General features: G+C 39.5%; 1 long non-coding RNA gene across 1 annotated transcript; it reads left to right on the plus strand.

Annotated features, from left to right (window-relative positions):
• The first annotated feature begins 5327 nt into the window (after positions 1-5327).
• LOC110707116 lies at positions 5328-8718 on the plus strand. Its single transcript, XR_002508429.1, has 3 exons — positions 5328-5707; positions 6546-6607; positions 8289-8718. It is a non-coding gene; the product is annotated as an uncharacterized LOC110707116 (long non-coding RNA).
• The last annotated feature ends 6099 nt before the right edge of the window (positions 8719-14817 follow it).

A 14817-nucleotide genomic window follows, 5' to 3' on the forward strand; every position in this document is an offset into this window, starting at 1 on the left:
AGCTTAGGCGCTTGTGCTTTGTAATGAGCTAGTGCTTAGGCGCTTAAGTCATTGAAACGATCGTCATCAGGCCGATCATCAACAAAACTTGTAATCGGGCTGATTACTAATCAAATCAATTGCTTAGAGGCTAAATGGCGCACCAAGGAGCCCAAACATTAAATGTAGTCCGCATAATCCATTTATGGGACCCACAAAATCCATCACTGGTAGGAGCAGAAGCATCGCGCAACTCCAGGTTTCATCGCGTCGCGATGGGTATATCGCGTCGCGATATTTTCATCATTGTGCGATATTTTTGCGTTTTTCCGGATTTAAATCGTTTCTTCTTCCTCATTCCCTGTTGCTGTTCGTGTTCTTTGTTTTCGCTCAAAACTTTGAAACGCTCGTTCTTGGCCATTTCTCAACCAAATTCGCTTAAATCTCTTGCAAATCGACGCACTCTCATCCTAGTTTATCGATCCATGTAAGTTTTGCTCGAAATTTTCTTATCTGGGACAATTTTCAAGCATATTCTTCACGAATTTTCGAAAAATTCGAATGTGCTCTTGCTAATTACTCAAGTCTTGTTGAATTCTTTGCCATGAAATTGCTTTCATATGTTTATATTGCTTTATGAGTATTTTGATACTAGAATTACTCGATCTGGTGAAGAAACGAGCATTTTACCATTATTGAATACTCTAAGTTTATGAGTACAATGTGGCCTGTTCTTGATGATTTTGCTTGCTATTTGTGCTTAATTTGTTGTAAAATTTACCATAAACTTGCAAGAAATTGTTTAGGTGCTCAAAAATTCTTGTTGCGTTGCGAATCAAAATCGTGCCCTGTTTTTGTACTTTGTACTCTGTTTTTGAATAACATAGTATCATGCGGCTAGGCGAACTTAGATATTATAGAACCTTTAATTTACTGTTTTTGTATGTCAACAATAGTATGACTCGCCGTCGAGGCTCTAGCTCACGTTCCCGCTTGTCCCGTCGAGAGGACGAGCCCGTCGCCGATGGCGATGGCGCTTTTACTAGCCAGGGATGGTCGTTCCCTAAGTGGACGGGCACACCTTGTTTTTCCAGCCTGCCCTTCATATTTCCCTGGGCGTTCGACTGGGTATTACCGATGAGCACGTTCGTTGTCACAATTCCGACAACGACATCATTTCATACACCTATCACCATTACATTTGAGGGAAATGATGCAATGAGAGATCTCTGAGAGTCTTACAGGTTGACTCCACTTCTGCGGGTTGCTATGGCTGTTCATCCTTGGCGGGAGAGTCGTTGTATAGTTCGGGGTGTCGTGGAGTTTTTCTAAGACACCACGAACACTTTTCACTTTCCATAGAGTGAGATGACCATCACCCCTCTTGACTTCACTATCATTACTGGCCTAGAGTTCCGGTCCACTCCACTCCCAGCAGACGAGATGCATAGTCTAGTGTCTCCCGAGACTGGGGAGCTGCTAGGCTCAATTGTTCACCGAGCTGCTGTTGAGGCTCAAAGTTTAAACTCCAGCATGAGGACATCCCACAGATTGCTACTTGCTGAGGCTTTCGATGACGATGCAACCACCCCAGATCAGTTAGTGCGCATCTTTGTTCCTATTCTCCTATCGAGGACTTTCTCTCCTAACAGGGTAAGCCGTGTCCTACTACACTATCTCCCCTCTGTGCGCGATCTTCAGCTAATCAGCACACAAAACTGAGCCAGCCTTGGCTATGCTGACTTGCTTTTGGGATTGCGGTTGGCCTGTCGTTAGTGACAGTGTAGTTCAGAGATCACTCTTTCTAGTTTCTGGAAGATCATAGAGGTGTGTGTCCTTTTGGTGAGTCTTATTTTTCCTCTCCATATCTATCGAGTCTTAAGTTTTCTATCTCTCTGTAAGTCTGGCTCTATGAGTACTTCCCTTCTTTGGCGCCAACGAGGCCTCGAGCTAGAGGGCACCCGATCCCCGCTAGCTGGCAGGGACGCCATGTTGGCTTAGTTACCACTGCTTCTATTAGGGCTGCGATTCTTGAGGTGAAGCTTTGGTTTTCTTGTTTTTTTAGGATTTCATCACAAATCCTTGACTCATTCTTTTTTGTTGTAACGCCTTGATGTTCGACATTGCCCATGGACCGATTTAGGAGATTTTAGGTTGGCTTCTCAGTGCACTGTTAAGAGGCGTTTTTTCTAGGGTACCTACGACATAGTATGGTACCTGGCCGAGAGGGTGGCCATTCACCACTCCTCGACTGTTCATGTAGTTCCTACTGACCCTTCTGGTGAAATGATGAGTCAGGAGCGACTCCGGATCCATGCTGCTACCGGAACGATTGGTGAGGACTGGAAGATATATAGTTATCCTGACCGTCCTTATGCGGAGGTGTTACTTCCTCGGCTTACTCCGCCACCTTACCGCAAGGAGGAGGTTTGTCGTTACTGACTATCTATATGTCATTTTTTCGGTAGCCCCCAACGGTGTATTATCGCTTTACTTTTTACAAGAGTCGGAGGAGTTCGCGGAGTTTGTGCCTCTGCGAATGTCCATCACTTATCAGAGGACCTATGGATCTATTGAGGAGCTAATCCCTCCAGCCCCTGAGGAGTGGAGATTAGTGTCCTAGTCTATTCCTCGTCATCAGACCTGGGTGAGCTCTCACTCTTCTACTTGCTTGGTGTATATATTTTGTGTTTTGCTGACTTTGTTTGTTTTGCAGTTCTCTCGCGAAACGGTGATGCAAATGGCAGCGGCCATGGACACCTTCCGGTAGTAGCTGGTGAGATAGAGTCGCTTAGCGTCGTGTCAACGTACAGATGGCGTTGTGCCGGTATGCCTTTGTGCATTTGCTTTTTTTTTTCATTCTTGCTTTTATATGCCAGAGCTATTTTGTTATTTTTTTCAGCCTGCTCCTCAGCCACACACTCGTTTAAGACCAGAGAGCTCGAGGGATCGAGGCGTCGGCATACCTCTTTGGAGATCCCTGGTAGAGAGGAGGCGCGCAGCAAGGTAGTGGTTGAGGATGAGAGTAGCTCATCGTCAGGGTATGTGAGCCCACCTGGTTATGGTACTCCAGTGCTCTTTCCTCACGAGTCCCCGAGTGCTTTTGGAGCTGGTCCATCATCTCGGCCCGGTGGTGGGATGTACGAGGTTGGCTCGTCGTCGCAGCAGCCAGAGCCTACTCACTTTGCTGGTGGGAGTTTCAAGTATAGGCCACACGGAGGTGCTCAGTGGACTGGTCCTACAATCACTATCCCGACGACTGGTGGTGCTGATGCTGGCCAAGGGTTGACCCCGCGAACTTCACAGTTCTATGATATTTTCGACATTCCTCGTCCTTCGGCACCGTAGTTGTTCCTATATTTATTTTGATTTAACTGTGTAGGACTTTGCTCATGCTTTGTATATTTTATTGACTCTTTATTAAACTTATGTATACACTAGACTTTTATGTACATTTTTGCAATCTTTTATTTCCTTTGCATTTATTTATGTGCATGTATGTGGTTTTAAAAATTTTGTGCAAAAATTCCGTCATTTTATTATCATTGGAGGGTATCCGACTTTCTCCCGAAAAAGAAAAAATGAAAAAAAAGGAAAAAGAGGAAAATAAGTTTAATTAATTTTTGAAATTCCTTACAGAAATTCCCTAAATCAATTAGGATTTAGTGAAAAAGGGTTGAATATTTGTGGGAAATGATGAAATAATGAAGGTAAGAAGGGTTAGGATTATCCGAAATTCAGTAAAGATTAAAGTAAAAATCCGAGTCAAAGTCAAATTGATGTAAAAAGAAGACACGTTTTATATCGCTAGCGCTGGAAATTATCGCGGCGCGATGAATCTGGAAAAACCGAGTCCAAACGAATCGATTCCTGCTTCGATTTTTGCTTATAAAAAGCCCCCGAATACTCCATAATCAGCATTAATCGAGTCATCAGCTTCTAAATCTTCTCGTCGCATCAAATTAGTAATCATGTCTAGGAATTTTTGTGACACAACCCGTGAGTGGTGTCGGTCTTTGACCGCTAAGGAGAGAAAAGAGCTTGACTTTCTTCATAAGGGAGGTGTATTTGGCATTAAAGGAGTAGATCTTGATAGTGAATTTTTTCATACCGCCATAGAGTATTGGGACCCCAACACCCATTGCTTTAGGCTAGGTAATGATGAAATTAGCCCCCTGCCAGAAGAATTTGGTGCTATTCTTGGTTTTTCCTCCATAGACCTTGCAGTAATTCCCACGGTGTGTGAATATTACTACAAAGACTTTGAGCGTTATTATAATCTGAGGGAAAATGATTTAAAAACCATAGGTGATGGTATTGAAGTTGATCTAAGAAAATTTGCATCTTTTTATTTTAATAGACCTAAGTCCGAGTCATTCCATATATATAAAAGAAGAGCTTTCCTCTTTTGTATGTTTAGCCAATTTCTGCTTACTAGTGGTAGTATGCGTGTGGGGCAAGCTAATTTAGCATCTGTGATGGAACAAATTGACGTTCGGAGAAACCCAATGGCATTAATTGTTGGAGAAACAGTGCTAAGTTTAGATGAAGTAAAGAAAAATCCTAAGCGCCTCTTCTAGGATCTCCAATATTATTACAGGTAGAAAATTAATACTTTTAATTACAGAAATCAAAAATATTTAATTTTGTAAAGTAATAACAATTTGTCTCTATTCTTGCAGATTTGGCTAATGGAAAGACATGAATTTATTATTCCTCCTGACAATATTGAGAAGTATACTCCTAACTGTCTTGTGAGGAGGAATAAACGCTTTTATTTTAAGATGGGATGCTGGGAGTGGAATAGAATCTTTGAAACTCACAACTTCTCTATCAAGTGGATTATTCCTTGGTGGAGAATTGAGAAGATGGTTGGAGTCAACAGTCAACCTTTCTGTCGTATTCCAAGCTTGTCAACGTTGACCTTTTATTACCCTTCTAAGGTAAGAAGACAATATGGTCTTGCTCAAGCTATTCCTTCTGGAGATCTTCGTCGACCATATGAATACCCTGTGTTGTAAAATTTTGAAAGATTTGATGACTATTGGTGTGCTAGACCCTTATGGAGTGTTATCTCTAATAGGGTTCCTCCTCCCTTTTCTAGGGAGTTTAAACAGTGGTTTCTTGGCCGAACCCAAAAGGATAAGAACAAGGCTCAAAACACAAGTTCTAAAGGTGCGGAGAAGACTAATATAAAGGACCGCTTGGGTGACAAGAAGGTTCCTCCTACAGATCGTCTGGGTTCAAAAGTTGAGTTCAAGGCTCCTATCATGCCTAAGAACAGAAGTTTTGTAATCCCCCATATTTTCTTAGTAAATAATAATTATATATATTTTTATGTATACGGTTATTTTAATAATTTTATAATTATACAAAAATACTTTGGGAAGATTTCAAAAAAAAAAAAAAACAATAACTTATACTTTAATACCATTTTACTCACTTTGGGCTATGATTACCATTCCAATTCTACAAAAATAAAAGAAGCCCAAACCTCCCAAACCCTCATTTTCTAATTAAGTAAACTTCTCCTAAAACCCTCCTACTGCCCTCTCCTTATTACTCCTCTACTGCTTCCTCCTTTCCCCATCCACAATTCACGACACTCACAGAAAAAAAAAAAATTCGCTGCTGCCCCTTCGTTGCTGCTGTCGCCTGCGTTGCTGGTGTCGCCGCTGCACTGCTGCTGCCACCGGCGACCCGTCGCTGCTGCTCGAACCACCAGCCGGTTTCCTTTCATTTCCCTTTTCTTCTATCTTCCTCTTTTCTTGTTTAATTTCTTTAAAGATTTAACCTTCATATGAATTATTGATTTGATTATACATATATACATGATGAATATTGCAAATTTATTGAGTTATGTTGCGAATTTGTTGAGTTTATGATATACTAAGTATATGATTAATTTCAGATTTTACTAGCTACGAAATTAGGGTTCAAAAATCGTGATTTTCGCAATATTTTGGGCTTAAACCATGAATAATTGATTTAACTAATTACTTTGTATTTAAATATGGTTCTACCTTTAATTTTCGATGATTATATGAAATTTTCAGATTTTCAGAAAAGCTGATTTTGGGTTTTAAATGTTGATTTTTCATGATTTGTGGGCTTAGAACGTGAAGATTGAATTATCTAATTGTAGTATGTGTAAAATTAAGTTTAAATTCAATTTTCTTGATTATAAACTAAATTTCAGATTTTAACCTTAACTTTAAATAGCTTTAAATCATGGTTTTATGTCGGATTTTCAAGTTCTCAACATACTAACGTAATATACAATGATTGTTTCAAGTAAAAATGTTTATGGGATTGTTTTACAAGCTTAAAACGAATTTTCAAATTTATAACACCACTTTAAAGTTTCTGAATTTTTTCCTATAAGCCATATTTTTATGATTTTTTTAGCATATAAACCCATAGTTGAAGTACTAAATTATTAACTTTGGCTATTGGGAATAATTTAAGAGCATTATTTCAATGGTTTAAAGGATTTTTAAAATAGTTTGGTATTGCTGTAAAATATATTGCTTGGGTATTAATTGAACTATGGTTGTTTTGTTTAGGAAGGGACTTCGTAAAAGGTGACTTCTAGCCTTAAAGTGGCCAACCAATTTGTGTACTCAAGGTACGTATAAGAATACGAGAAACCTTGATTTTAGGAGCATGTTTAGAGACTTGGAAAAACCTAGAATCATGCTAGGGAACTTGTGGATTGGTTGAAATTGTTTGGTAATGAGTTGATTGATGATAAATGTGATGATTAGTTTAATTTATGTATGAGAAAATTTTCATTGATTTTCCTTATGAGCATTATTTATGCAATAATTTGCAAAGTGAGCTTAGGGGCAAAGCTACAAGTATACATATGGAATGAATTATTTTGGTTACTTGTTCATTTATATTGAAATGGAATGAGTAAAGGAAGAATTAAAGTCTTATAAGACAAGATTGTGGATATGAGGTGCCTTATGCATTTAAGGTGTTTATACACCGTGGTAGTTAAAGGATTCATTAATAAATGTTGTTAGTCACTGGTAAATTAAGAGTTGAATTGGAAACTTGAATGATTTTAAAATAGTTGATGTATGATTTGGTTGTGTTTATTGCATATGAGTCATCACCAAATTTAAACTGGTAAATCACGTAAAGTGCAAGAAGGATGAGCAATAAAACTCTAGATTTGTGCACATCTAGGGTAATGACAAACAGGGGTTGGGGTTCACGGGGTATTAGCAGTGTACTTTTCAGAGGTCGTCTGATCTACGAGTATCTTGTTTTAAATTCTTTTAAAATTATAATGAGTTAGATGATATCTCATACTAGCTATGGCCACGGAGTCGCGCCCGTCTGCCATTGGATGTTTATTAATGTCTTCCGAAAGGAGGCATAGGGTTTTCTTATTTAATGTTCTGGAATGGAGCACAGGGGGACAACCTGGTCTATTGCTTAATCCAATCAATTAATAAAGTGATCAATGCTACTTAAATAAAAACTTAGTAATGAGGAACTATTGAGTCATGTGTTCAAGTCAATGATAATATTGCGAGTGTATGGAATGCTTGATAGTATCATGCTAAGACTAAGGCTGGCAAACCCTGACCCGACACGAAAACCCGACCCAAACCCGACCCAAAGTTACTGAGAGAGACCCGAACCCGACCTGAACCGAACCCGATTAACCCGAATTCGACCCGATTTGACCCAAATTTCATATTTCGTAATAATATTAAGTTTTACACTATTTTTAATAGTTTCTAAGCATAACCCGAAATCGACCTGAAATCTGACCCGAACCTGACCTGCTGACCCGAATTGCCACCCCTAGCTAAGACTCTTTACTATATTTCGTAACTTGTATGTACTCAGCGTTGCTGATTGCGTGCTTTTGTGTGTTTTTCTTTGGTCATGGCCTTCGCCTTCAACGACCCTGTAATGATCCAATTATTACACTTGTAATATTGGGGAGCAGATTCATCACAGGTTATTGCATAAACTGTCTTGCATCAGGGTGATGGGATTTGAGCGGAGTGTTGGTTAATTACTTAGCTTATTTCACTTCATAGACTGAGTTTATTTTGACTATAATTTTACTTACTTCCTATTTTATATGGATTTTGAATAAGGGCCTTTATGGTTCCAACTTTTAAGTCTAAAGCCTGATTTTGGTTTTTAGTTTCAAAACTTATATCCCTTTTCTTTTAAAAAAAAAAAACTAAGTTAGTTTTCTGCTGCTGATTTCTAAAACTAGCCTTACCGTTTGAACACGTTGCAGTAGCACTCCAATGATTCTCTTACAGGTTTTACAGGTTATTACAGGTTTTTGCAGGTTTTCTTGTAGAGAGAATTATTGGGGTGTTACAAGTTTTATGAAGGACAAAGGGAAAAGGAAAGCTGACACTAAGGAAAAAAAGGATTGGGTTGAAAAGAAAGTTGGTGTTTTTGCTAAAGGGAAACTATTTCCTCTAAGGTTTTGGTTAGATCATCTAATGGTTCCCTTTTGTTAAAGGAGCTAGAAGATGAAGAGGATACACACAAGAATTGGAAGAGGGCTAGGAAGGAGAAGACAGATTAGAGCATTGCTTTGCCTTCAATTTATTAGACAATATTTTAATTTCAAGTATATTTTCAAGCTTTTATTTCATTAATAATGTAATTTCCAATTACTAATGCAATAATTAGCTCTTACTTTTCAATATTCCTTTATTATTGGGAATAATTTTTTAGCAATGAAAACAACTTGAGCAGTTTTTTGAAAATAATCCGAGTACGGAAGTCGAAAAATCTCTGAAATAATCTGAAACAGCTATGATTAATCACATCTTTGAAGCGACAAAGACCTGCTTCCATCGCGGCGCGATACATTCATTGCGGCGCGATATATCCGTCGCGGCGCGATATATCCATCGCGGCGCGTTGGTTCTTGTTTTGCTGCGATTTTTTACTATTCGATGCTAAGTCGTAAAAAGGTGAAATTTTGAAAAATTAAAGCGGCCGCACCCTTTAAAAAGGGTTGCCTACGTATCTTTGTTAAGGAATCAGGCCAGACGTAGCTCTTTTGAGTATAGAACTCAATTAAATCATGGGTAGAACTTCTTGAGTTGGTCAAGGTTTAACATATTTGAAAATTCATTATCATCCCTGTCTGTGAGTTTAGCTGCGCCTCTAGCTAGGATAGCCTTTACAATGTATGATCTAGACTAATTAGGCCTAAACTTGCCTCTTGGGTCCAGAACATTCTTTCTAAGTGCTTTTAGCACCAAGTCTCCTTCCTTGATGTTTCTTGTCTTGACCTTTTTATTGAAGTGTCTAGCTATGCGGGTTTGATAACATTGGGCATGATGTAAGGCTTCTAGTCGCTTTTCATCGAGTAGAATCAACTCTTCATACCGTGCCCTTGTCCATTCGACCTCATCAAGCTTACTTTCTAGTGTTATGCGCAAAGACGGTATCTCTAACTCTACAAGTTGTACGACGTCCATTCCGTAAACTAGAGAGAACGACGTGGTTCTTGTGAATGATCGGATTGACATACGATAACCCCAAAGAGCAAAGTGGAGTTTGTCAGGCCAATCCTGGTAGTTTTCTGTCATCTTTTCGATTATCGTTTTTAGATACTTATTGGTTGCCTCAACTTCACCATTTGCTTGAGGCCTATATGGACAGGAGTGGTGATGTTGAATTCCATACTTTTGAAGTAGGTCTTCACATTCAACTTGAAAGTGGGTTCCATTGTCACTTATCATTTCATGTGGGACTTCGTATCTACATATGATGTTACTTTCAATAAAGAGTGCCACATGTTTTGCGGTGATTTTTACGTAAGATGATACTTCAACCCATTTGGTGAAATAATCAATGGCAACGAGAATGTATTCATGACTTCCCGTTCCAGGGGGAGTGATTTTTCCAATGATGTCTATTCCCCAAGTTGAGAATGCCATGGGGATGTATAAGTGTAGAGGAGAGACGGTGGAACGTGTTGCAAGTTAGCATATATTTGGCACGTTGCACATCTTTTCACATATTGATGGCAATGTTTTTGCATGGTAGTCCAGTAATACCCTTGACACATAACTTTCTGGACTAGCATTTTGCCTTTCATGTGTGTTCCACATGCTCCTTCGCGGATGATTCTCATCCCCCTTTGAGATTCCTTCTTGTCCACACATAGGAGAGCTCTGCCTCTAGGTACTCTTTTATGGAGTTCGTCGTTTATAAGTACATATTGTGATGCAAATAGTCTTAAGGCATGCTTTGTTCTTTTGTCAGCATTAGGTGGATATTCCCCTTTGGTGACATAATTGAGGATGTCTGTATACCAGGGCTCTTCTTCTTCTTCTCCCTAAATTATTTCGTCATCCTCAATAGCTTGAATATAAGCGGGTTTGTGCCTTTTCTCTATAGTTAAAGGCATTTGCTCAATTTCCATAGCAATTCTAACCATTGAGGCTAGTCATGCCAAGGCATCAGCAAATTGGTTTTCTTCTCTCGGTAGATATGTATATTCTACTTTTTCAAGCTGATCGGTGAGGGTTTCTAAATAAGTTTGGTATGGAGATAGGCTTTCACTCCTCACCTTCCATCTTTTGGAAATCTGGTTAATTATAAGGGATGAATCTCCAAATATTCAAAGCTTCTTCATTCCTAATGCCAAGGCTGTTTCGAGGCCTACCACACATGCTTCGTATTCCGCAGCGTTGTTGGTAACGTCGAAGTCAAGTTTGATCGAGATTGGGACATGTTCTTCCTTAGGTGATATTAATAAGACTCCTACACCATACCCTTTCTGGTTGGGTGCGTCGTCGAAATATAATATCCAAGTATCATCCTCAATGACCTATAATTCTCCATCCGGGAAATCGTCCCCTTGTGTTGGTGTTGAATCCTCAATGGGAAAGCCTGCTAAGAAATCCAAGACCACAGATCCTTTGATGGCTTTTTGGGGCATAAATCTTTGAATTGAGCTAAGTTGACTATCCATCTGGATATTCTTCCATTGAGTGTGTATTTCTAAAGAGATACTTAAGGGGATCTATTCGAGATACTACAAAGACTGTATGGACGAGCATATAATGCCTTAGTTTGGTTGTGGCCCACAAGTGCGAGGAACAACTTTTCAAGTGGTGTGTAGCGAACTTCGTACTCGAGCATCTTTTTTCTTAGGTAGTAGATGGCGTTTTCCTTTCCTTCTACTTCTTGTGCGAGCATAGCTCCCATTGTTTCCTTGGTAACTGTTAAGTAGAGGCGAAGAGGAATGCCTAGCAATGCTTGTGCTAATACAAGAGAATTCGCAAGGTAGGCTTTGATCTTATCAAAGGCTTCTTGACATTCGTTATCCCATATTATTGGTACATTTTTCTTGAGTTTCTTGAAAATTGGTTCGCATATCGTGGTGAGCTTTGATATAAACCTGCTAATATGCTGCAACCGACCAATAAATCCTCAAATTTGCTTCTCGGTCTTGGGCGGTGGCATTGACGTGATTGCCTTGATTTTAGTGGGATCTACCTCTATTCCTCTAGAGCTAATGACATAGCCTAAGAGCTTTCCTAAAGTGATCCCAAATGCACACTTGGAAGGATTCAGCCTCATGTTGTATTTCCGAAGCCTTTTGAAGAATTTTCTTAAGGTTGTTTGGTGTTCGGGGCGATCCTTTGACTTTACAATCATGTCGTCTACATGGACTTTAACCTCTTTGTGCATCATGTCATGAAGTAAGGCAATTTCTGCTCTTTGATACATGGCACCAGCGTTTTTCAACCCGAATGGCATTACCGTATAACAGTAAGTGCCCCATGGTGTTATGAAAGTTGTTTTCTCCATGTCTTTTTTTTCCATGAGAATTTGATTGTAACACGCGTACCCATACATAAACGAGAGAAGTGCATGATTGGCTGTATTTTCTACTAGGATATCGATGTGTGGTAAGGGGAAGTCATCCTTTGGACTTGCCTTATTGAGATCTCTGTAGTCGACACACATTCTTACTCTACCATCCTTCTTGGGAACTGGTGCCACTTTGGCGACCCATTCTGGATACTTGGATACTTTGATAAAACCTGCAGTTATTTGTTTTTGAAATTCTTCTTTTATTTTAAGAGCTACGTCGGGTTTCATGTGACGCAACTTTTGTTTTACTGGTTTCATTCCCGGAATTTGTGGTATAGTGTGTTGAGCAATTTCTCTATTTATTCCTGGCATATCTTTGTATAACCAGGCAAAAACATCGATGAATTCTTTAAGTAGATTAATTAGTTGGGTTCTTTCCTCTTGACTTAGAGTTAAGGTAATTTTAACTTCTCTTTTAACGTAGGATCCATTGAGATGTTAACTGTTTCAGTTTCTTCAATGACTGCTATTTTATTCTCAAGTGTTTCCATTGCTTTAATTATTTCTTTATCATTTTCATTTTTAGCAAAGCAATACTCGTCATCTTGCGTAAGGGAAAAGCACGAGGAGTAAGAGGAAGAAGACATATTATTGAATTCTTGAATCATTACATCAAAAAGAGATAGGTCTGACGGGACTCGACTACTAATTGTTCTAGGAGTAGGTGCTATAATAGGTGGGATAGAAAAAGGTGCAACTGCTAAGGATTTAGGGGACTTATCAATAGAAGACTCGGACTCGGACTCAGACTTTGACTGTAACTCAGACGACTCAGACTCATCAAACATGGGTCCTTCTCCAGTGGTTATGGATATCTTTCTTCCACTTTGTGTAGTCACCTTCACGGTCTTGCGCCATCCCTTGAGTAGTCCTTCTGCTGGAGTTATGAGCTTGGAGGGATCAAAGTTTTCACTTTGTAACACTGTTTGGATAAGCGCGGAATTGTCGTCGGCCCGCTTAGGCTCATTTTTCTCGTACCCAAAGAGGAGACCCATGATATTAAAGTCAAAGCATGGAGGTACTCGTTCCTTGTAAATAGGAGCTGGGATCTCGTCTAGAAAATTGCAATCTAAGAAGATTTCAAACCCTGGTTGTCGTATCCCATTTCTGACAAGTGGTTCTGGGAATTCGTAGCATGGGTAATCTTCTCCCTCTTTTATGAATTTTCCATTTAGAGTGAGAGGGTAGTGATCCATTGAGATTGCCTTTTTCTGAGTACGAGCTGTCTTTCGTGCATTGGTTCTTTCCCGGGCTCGCTTAAGATCTTCTAGAGTTGGTTCAAAACCAAGTCCAAAAGTATCTAATTTAAGGAGGCCAAGTAGTCCCATACGTTTAGCTATCTCTTTCTTCTTTCCTAGAGTCATTCCAGGAAAATGTCCTTGTCTTTTAAGGATAGCGTTAACTACAAGATTTGATTGGGGATTATAGTCAAGAAAGGTGTTTTCATCCCCCTCAATAAAAGAGACCTCTTCGCCGATAAAGCCCCATAAATCTTCATCATTTTCATCGTGCTGCACATTAAAGATGGGTTTATCCATTGCTTTGATTCTCATAGGGGAAGCATCGATTGTGACAGGAATTCCTCCAACTATAGCCTTGACTTGTTGATGGAGAGATGAAGGGGCAGCCTTAAGGTCATGAAGTCAAGGGCGTACCAACAATAGATTGAATGAAGCCTTGATGTCTACTACTTGAAAAAAAAAGGTATGTTCAATGACTCCTGCGGTGACATTCATGGTGACGGTTCTAAGAGCTTGGCGACGAGTATTGTCATAGGCCCTTATTCCTTGTGTGGATGGAGACAAATCTTCATCCTTTATTCCCAGCATCCTTGTAGTTCGAAGTGGCCATATGTTGATTGTTAAATCATTGTCTACAAGGGTCATTGGTACATTCATTCTTTTGCAAACCACCGTGAGGTTTAAGGCTTTATTGTGTTTGTCACCTTCCGGGGGTAAATTTTTGTCAGAAAAGGTGATAAAATTAATAGGATTGAGGAGATCACTTGTAAGGAAGTTAGCTAAACCCTCTGGAGTGGTCTTAGAATCTATCACTACCCTTACTAATGCGCCCATCACTGCAATTCTATGTTCATGAGATGAAGCTAAAAGCTTCCAAACATTCATTTCAACTTCAGTCTTCTTGAGTTGCTTGACAATATCATTGTCCTCTATAAGAGGTGCTGGAATTTGTTGAGTGGTAGGGTAAGGGTCGTTTGTGACTGGTGGTTGCACCCTTCCGGACCTTGTAAGCACAATAATTAGGGATTCTTCTTCCTCGTCCCAAATATCATCAACTGGGTAAAGTGCAGCAAGTGGTGGTTTTTCCATATCTTTGAGGTAGATGTCCTCATCATCACTGTCCCAAACCCCATTAATACTGACATCTTTATCCAAAATATCCCTTTTTGTTGGGATAAGTTTTCCACTATCTTTGAATCCTTGAACAATTTTCTATTGTGTGCCCTCCAGATTGATGGTATTTGCAGTAAAACCGGACTGTTCTTTTGAGGGATTCAAATGGTCTTGGCTCGAGAGGTTTGATTTTTTCCATTTCGAAGAGCATTTTGAACATATTCTCATAAGGGACACCAATAGGTGTATAAACTTTGTTATTTCTTTTCATGGGTGTTGTAACTCTGTTGAAAGTGAATGGTTCTCTTTTAATGGTGTTTGAAGAAGAAGCATGGTTCTCTTTTTCAAGAGCATGCTTATTTCAGCTTTTTCTGCTTTCCTGCGAATAGCTTGAAGTTCAAGCCTTATTTCTTCTAATGTGTTGATAAGGGCACACACTTATCCTCTAGTGGCAGCCTGTTCTCCAATAGTTAAGGGCTTAGCTTCTTCTTGAAAGTCGCTCATGGTATCAAAGAAAGTCTCCTCTTCCTCTTCAATGGCATAAACCCCTTCTATTGGCTTAATGAGGAGCGATGGATCCATATGATCTTGT

This window comes from Chenopodium quinoa, unplaced genomic scaffold (assembly GCF_001683475.1).
Source record: "Chenopodium quinoa cultivar QQ74 unplaced genomic scaffold, ASM168347v1, whole genome shotgun sequence".
Classification (NCBI taxonomy): domain Eukaryota; kingdom Viridiplantae; phylum Streptophyta; class Magnoliopsida; order Caryophyllales; family Amaranthaceae; genus Chenopodium; species Chenopodium quinoa.